This window comes from Aricia agestis, chromosome 18 (assembly GCF_905147365.1).
Source record: "Aricia agestis chromosome 18, ilAriAges1.1, whole genome shotgun sequence".
NCBI lineage: Eukaryota > Metazoa > Arthropoda > Insecta > Lepidoptera > Lycaenidae > Aricia > Aricia agestis.
Window position 1 is genome coordinate 13,224,661 of NC_056423.1, and position 7,291 is coordinate 13,231,951.

A 7,291-nucleotide genomic window follows, 5' to 3' on the forward strand; every position below is an offset into this window, starting at 1 on the left:
ACTGTACATTTTGATCGGCGATTCTGTATAGAAGCGATAAAGAAAACGTGACTAAACGGCCAGGTGAGCGAGACAGCCTGATAAGTATTAAGTGATAACTAAGCGGCTTGCGAAGTATGAATCGCAATTATGGGCCGTACTCATTTTCCCGATACATGCCGATACCATCTTCTATTGTCATCAACCTATTGCAAAGTATTACAAAATGCCAATTGCATTCAGATTAGATCTTTGTGGTCTACTTACCAGCTGGGACAACCTATATCCCCAAATTACCAAGCCCAAAAAACTCAAAATTAGTTGATTTCTAACTTTAGTTTACGTCGGACCGTTAAAAAACTTTCCAAAATTTTTTTTTTGTGCCAGTATTTTTTTTAATAAAATGAATTTAAAATTTTGTTAGTCTCGCTAAAACTCGAAAACGGCTGAACCGATTTAGCAAATTTTAGTGTTGAAATATTCGCGAAAGTCCAGGGAAGGTTTATATTAGGGGGGGAGTGATACGAAGTTCACCGGGTTATCGTAAGTCTCAGTAATAGGGCCCCGTTAGGTACGGAACCCTAAAAATGACTGGGCAAGCCGTGTGTAATGTGATCCAGGCTTTTCCAGTCTTGCTGATTTTAGCTCAGAAGGCTGATAAATGCTTGAAAACCCCCTTCGTATATAAACCCCCCTCTACGACCCACCCGCCAGAATACTACGAGGCTTACGATACATTACTACACTCACTACTACACGACAAGTGTCAGAAACCCTGCTATAATCACCCCAGTTACCCAAGTTACCTAAGCCACCCAAGTTACCCAACCCACCATTACGAGTACGGAAACCCAGATGGACACGGCAGTTATTCATACAATAGGTAATTTTTTTGTTACTTTGCCACGAGTACTAGGCCCCAAAAGTATTGGGCTTTTAGCCAAGATCGACAACGACGATTGTCGACATTCGACTCATAGTCTAAATTGATAAAGAAATCGTCTTGGCTAGAGGCTCTGGAGGAGGAACTCTGGAGTCTGGAGTAATTGTGATGTTTGGCTGAGCTGAGATATAGCAGAGAATAGAGATAACCATACAAAAACATGTAAAATAGTTGTTATTAGACCAAAATGTACGGTTTCCGTTAAAAGTTTGATTAAGCACGAAAGTGATAATTTGTAATTCGTGACAAAAATCGTTGACTATACTGCAGGGTGTCACAAAACAAAGTGATAAATAATATACATCGGATTAATATGCATTTGCATATGACACTTTTTGGGCGGTAGTGCATATTTTGGAAAATTTTCGTTGATAGTGCATATTTCAGTCGCTTTATGCCCTCGTAGTCTCCAAACTATAATTACAATATGTGGCCCTATCCTTATTAACTTTCGAGATTTTCGCAATTCATCCGATAGGTACAGTATAATATATTTCTGTAAACAACATTTTTCTTTGTAATTGGCAACATTAGAAAAAAAGTAGTGTAGGCTACGGGAGGAGGAATTTAGAATAAAATTCTAGATGTACGAGTTAAGTCACAGTATATTAACAGAAGAACACATATACACTTTTCAGAAAAAACTAAAATATACTAAAATTATCCGCCGACAATTCTCTTTTATATACAACGAAAAAACAGTTGAATTTCGAGGCGTCGCTTCGCCATAGACAAAAACATAACTTCCTTTTCCTAAGAAACATAGACATTAACCTTTCTTTTTTTTTTACATTTCTAAAATGTGGCAAGGTGCAGTACGGTGGCGGTCGCGTCGCCAACAAGTAGGCTTCCATGGGCAATAAGATTTCAATCGGAAAATGTTGGTAGAAAATTATTGGTACTGTATGAGAAACGAAAAATCCTGGGTTTGATGATGATGATGATGATGATGATGAATTTTGGTGCATTTTTAGTTTTCCGGTGGTGTCGTAAACACCACCGGAAAACTCTTAAGAAAACAATAAATTTTAATAATAAGTGACTTTTGATTGTGCATATTTCGGCTACTTTTCGTGCATATTTGCATGCATATTTCGACACTTTGATCGTGCATATAAATTTTAATCCGGTGTCTAGTGATAAATGATAATCAATAATCATCAATCCTTATACAGTGTTCCGCAAAAGGTGTGTGACTGGTGTACCGACGCGCGACACACAAAATGTCATCGTATAACAAAAAATTAAAAAAGGGAACATTTCGACGAAGGGATAGGATAGGATAGAAGCTCCGAGCTTGAGCGAGAGAGGATGTACAGGAGGTGATGAACCTCCAAAATATTTAATTTTTCTAGATGCACCTTGAATACAACGCGAAACCCTTCCCTAAGGGCGTTTGTGCACTACACGGAATTTTACCATCCGGCGCGGCGCCGCTCGGCATCTCGATTTCCTACCTTATTTATATGGCAAACGTGAAAGTTATGAACGCCGGACGGTAAAATTCCGTGTAGTGCACAGTCCCCGCAGATATACAACTTTAAGTTGGCAGACTATCGAACAAACCACAGAAATATATCAAGATAGAAGCATCCCAACAAACATTTCAGTCGAATAAGAAGAAATTACGCGATTCATAGTTGTCTAAACGTCGCAAAGAAGTCGTTTTATGCTGTTACCCGACATAGCGCCTCCAATAGTTATACGACTAGTTGTCGTGTAAGAACGTCGTAGAAACGTCTTTACGACTGATTTATACGACTATTACACTACATTCAGTCGTGTAACCAGTGTGGTGGTATAAGAAACGTCTATGCGACTTTTACGCTGACCTTCATCGTATTAGTGTTGCGAATACTACCTTTACACGACAATAGTATAAAAGTTTTATAAAATACTCTTACACGTCATTCAGTGAATTTGAACCCCTCTTTACGACCTTTACGTGACGGAATGTAGTATAAGAGTTAAAAAATTCACCAAAGTCTACAATCACCGCCATTCATTTGTTTCTTTGTAAAAATAATTTAACGTAGTTGTGATGGATAGAAAAAGCTGGGCTAGTGTAAAAAAGAGCGGAAACTTTAAGAGAAAAGTAAAAAAGAACTATGCATCATTCCTTTCCTCTAATTGCATCATATCGAATATAGGTACATGGCAAGCTAATTATAATACAACTGGAGATGGTTCCGTACAAAATTTTATAAGTTCTGTGCAGAGTAGTTCTGTGCAGAGTAGTTCCGTGCAGAGTAGTTCCGTGCAACTTAATTGTAATCCAAGCTCAGATAGTGCTTATTATTACAGAAATCACATTCATCGTCTGGGTAATGATCGTATATGGCAAACAAAGCGCAACTCGGACACCAGAAAAAATCAAAATTTATCATGTATTGAACAGTTTCCTTAGTTAGCATAAAATGTGCAGGGTATTCGGCACTATTGGTATAAAATCCGCAACCAAAACACCGATCAGCGCGTACAAAATGTGTAGATTTCCATGGCCATTTTAAATTCATACGTATCAATGTAATGAAATCTAATTTATTTAAAAACTTATCAATATCCATTGTATCACGATTGATTTCTTTACTCATTGATCAACTAATAACTGTATAGAAAGATTGATAAGGTTTTAGGCTCTTGTTAATAACTTAACTGAACCCTAAACTCGATTCTATGGCGGAATGTTTATGCGAATTGACACAGCGCGTGTTGTGTAGAAGTTATCTAGGAGTCTCGTTTTGCACTTTGAATCGTATAGAGGTAACTGTTTGCACTTTCTTTAAAAATACTAAATGATATATCATTTATTTTAAAAATCTCACTGGCGCATTTATTATTTACTTAAAACTAGCACGTAAAACTCGATAAAATTTATTTCCCATCAGATCAACAGCCCTTGAACTTGAGTTTCGAAGTAAACACACAACAGAATAAATAAAATGGCTGAGACTACATCCAACAATAAATTTGACAGTCAGTTTCTTCCCGACAGCATTTCATTAATTTAATATAGGTACTATCCAGTCACTTTTACAACCAAGTTTCGTACAGTTACTCAATTGAATGTCGTGAAGCAGCGGTGAAAACCGCTACAACGCGACAAAAAGTGCGCTACACGACTTCTTCACGACTTCTTCACGACCACTTCCCGACAAAAAATGCCCTACATGACTTCTTTACGGCCAAAAAGTAAGTTATGCGACGGCTACAGGACTTGTATACGTCATTGAGTCGTGTAAAATGGGCCTTTTCTTGGTGATGTCGACGTTTTAGCGACGTTGCGGCAACCAGCTTATACGATCAAAAGTTAGAGTTGGCACGTTGCGGCGACCAGTCAAATGTTTGTTGGGAATTGGGATGTCGCTCCAATTTGTATGAACACGAGCGTGTCACTTTTTTCATACCAGTCACAAGAGCGCTTTAGTGATGGGAATACCCGTACGCGCGGAATCGATTCGAAATTCGCTCTTATGACGTCACAGTAGGTATGAAAAAAGTGTCACGCTCGTGTTCATACAAATTGGAGCGACATGGCGCTTCTATCTTGATCTATTTATGTGGTTTGTACGATAGTCGGCCAACATGAAATTGAAAGTCTGCGGGTAGACTAACAGAGTCAACTGTAAAAGTAGTAGCACTGAATGCCTATAAATACCCTATATCACCAGGTATCGAGTGGCGGCCGGTGTGAATCTCTCCGATTACAGCTACAAGAGCAACTATGCCCCCACCCAAGTATACAACACCAAGCACAAACACAAAGTCGTGGTGGTGAAGGCCAAGCGAAAATCCGCGAGGACAAAAGGTATGCACAGTAGGATATTCAAGTAGGTATCAGGCGTCCATAGAGGCTCTGCACTCTACAGATTACAGTCTGTCAAGAAACTAGAAAGAGTAGAGTAAGTTTAGAGTTATAGACGCAGCTGTACAAAATTTTCTAAATGTAATCACGCTCAAAATGTGGTTTTTAGGGTTCCGTACCCAAAGGGTAAAAACTTCTTTGTCTGTCTGTCTGTCTGTCTCCAGGCTGTAACTCAAGAACGCTAATAGCTAGAGAGTTGAAATTTTCACAATTTATGTATAACTGTTGCCGCTAAAACAACAAACAATAAATTCAAATTAAAATAAAAATTTAAGGGGGGCTTCCATACAACAAACGTGATTTTTTTTGGGCCTTTTTTGCTCTATATCAATATTTCTATTTGTATTTTCACAGAGAACGTTTATATGCACTTTAAGAGGATACAACAGGGGCTAGAGAAATGAAAAAAAAGTACGTGTAATATCTATAGCTGTCTCCCTTACCTCAAGCCTATACCGCAGAACCCGATAGAGACAACTGCAGAAAATCCAGAAAATCAACGATTCGTTGTCCCCTGATTCCTTCTCCAAAACTTAACCGATCTAAGTACTTTTTTCATTAAAGATTAAAAAAAGGCTAGAGCTGTGTTCCTATGTTTTGCTTTTTTTGTATAATCTAGCCAAATCTGTTTTCTGGACGTTTGAACACAGCGGAAAATCTGGCCATTTTTTTGGGTTTTTGAACGTTCATATCTTATTTAATAATTAAATTATGAAAAAAAAGAAAACATAGGGACATTGTATTAGTGGCCGTAGATATTTAGGAAAAAAATTATAACTTTACTAGCATTATCCAGGGAGGAAACAGGGGACAACGTTTGTATGGAAAAAAGGGCGGTGTGGAATCCTCTTAAATATTATCATCTTGCACATTTTTATCTCGATTTCATATTTTTATGTGATTTCAAAATTGTGTACAGCGTCTACTATTTTTTGATAAGCTATACGTAGTACGTACGTACATAGGGAGGCGGAAATACACTTAGCTTGCTCAGTGCTCTCATAAAAAATATAAATCCGGCGCAGGGATACAGTGGTGGGAATGGGCATTGTCAAAAAAAAATCACATGTACCTACTTTTTATATTTTTTTTCGTTAAAATAGGGTATTTTAAGAATATAAATTAAATAATTTTGAAATTCATTGGTTAGTTTTTTCTTAATAAATTTTTAAAGTTTCGCTCTGACGTCATCATCGGCGGTCAATAATTGACCTCTGCAGTATGTTTTTTCCTTTCAATCTTATTTATAATGGCTGGTTCGTCAAATGTAAGTTCTCATTATGTGAAAGCTGATACGAGAATCTTACCAAAAGTTCGAAACGTAATGTTGGTCGAATTTATTGCTAATTTAACGCCATTGAAGGTCAAACAAAGGTTAAACATATTTGTTCAAAAATATAAGTAACTAATGGGTATTTTTTTCGTTTATATACAGAAAAACGATCACTGACCTTATTCCTCGAAATGTTTTTGTAATGAGCAAAATTAAAAAAAAATGGACAATCCCCATTACTGGTAGGCCAAAGTCTTTTTTTTTCTTTAGACTTTAACCAGTTTTAGTGAGTGCTAGTTATTACTACTTACAGTTACTAGATCAATAATTGCACAATCACTAAATTCATTCAACATTACTCATTTCTTCTACTCATACATCTGCTAGCAATTCGGAGAACAGGCAAGGTCCTCTTATTCCGTTTACCGTTACATTCACCTTGGACAATCGATAATTAATAAAATGACACAAGTATTTGTTTTGATGTTGCCATTATATTTCTCTAGGCGCTTTTTTTTAAGTTTTGCGCTTTAAAGTGCTCCCTCACCGAGAGCATTCACTTGTAAGTTGTAACGTAACGTTACAGAGTCGAGCATTACATCAGTGAGGGAGGAGAGCCGAGCATTACAATTTACAATGCGCACCTTGTAATGATACCTACAATGTATCATTACAAGGATGATACATTGTAGGATCAATGGTACCTATACTACAATGTACCATAACTTTAACTTTAACAACGCCGCGGCTGGTGCAACCCAATCTAAAGCTTCCAAAGTACAGTTTATGAATTACAGAAAATGTCGGAATCAGGGGAATTGCTCATTCCTTACTAACAAGCTATGTGAATAGAAGAAATAAAGGTCAAAGATCATATCAGTGACGACATGGTGGCAACCTACGGTGTTCCTCAGGGCAGTGTGCTAGGACCGACGTTATTTCTAGTATATATTAACGATCTATGTAAACTTACCCTAAAAATTCCAATATTTTATCTTACGCTGACGACACAGCTATTATATTTAGTGAAAAAAAATGGTTACAATTAAAACAATGCGTAGAGCACGGTATGAAGCAAGTAGCGGACTGGTTAAATAAAGATTATTATTATTATTATTAAAATTAAGGCATACTTTTAGCATCTTAGCCTAGTAAACGAATGCTCAAAATGAGGGTGTGGTTGGAAAAGTCGAAAGCAGAAATTATGACTACGGAACTTTGTTTGGACTAG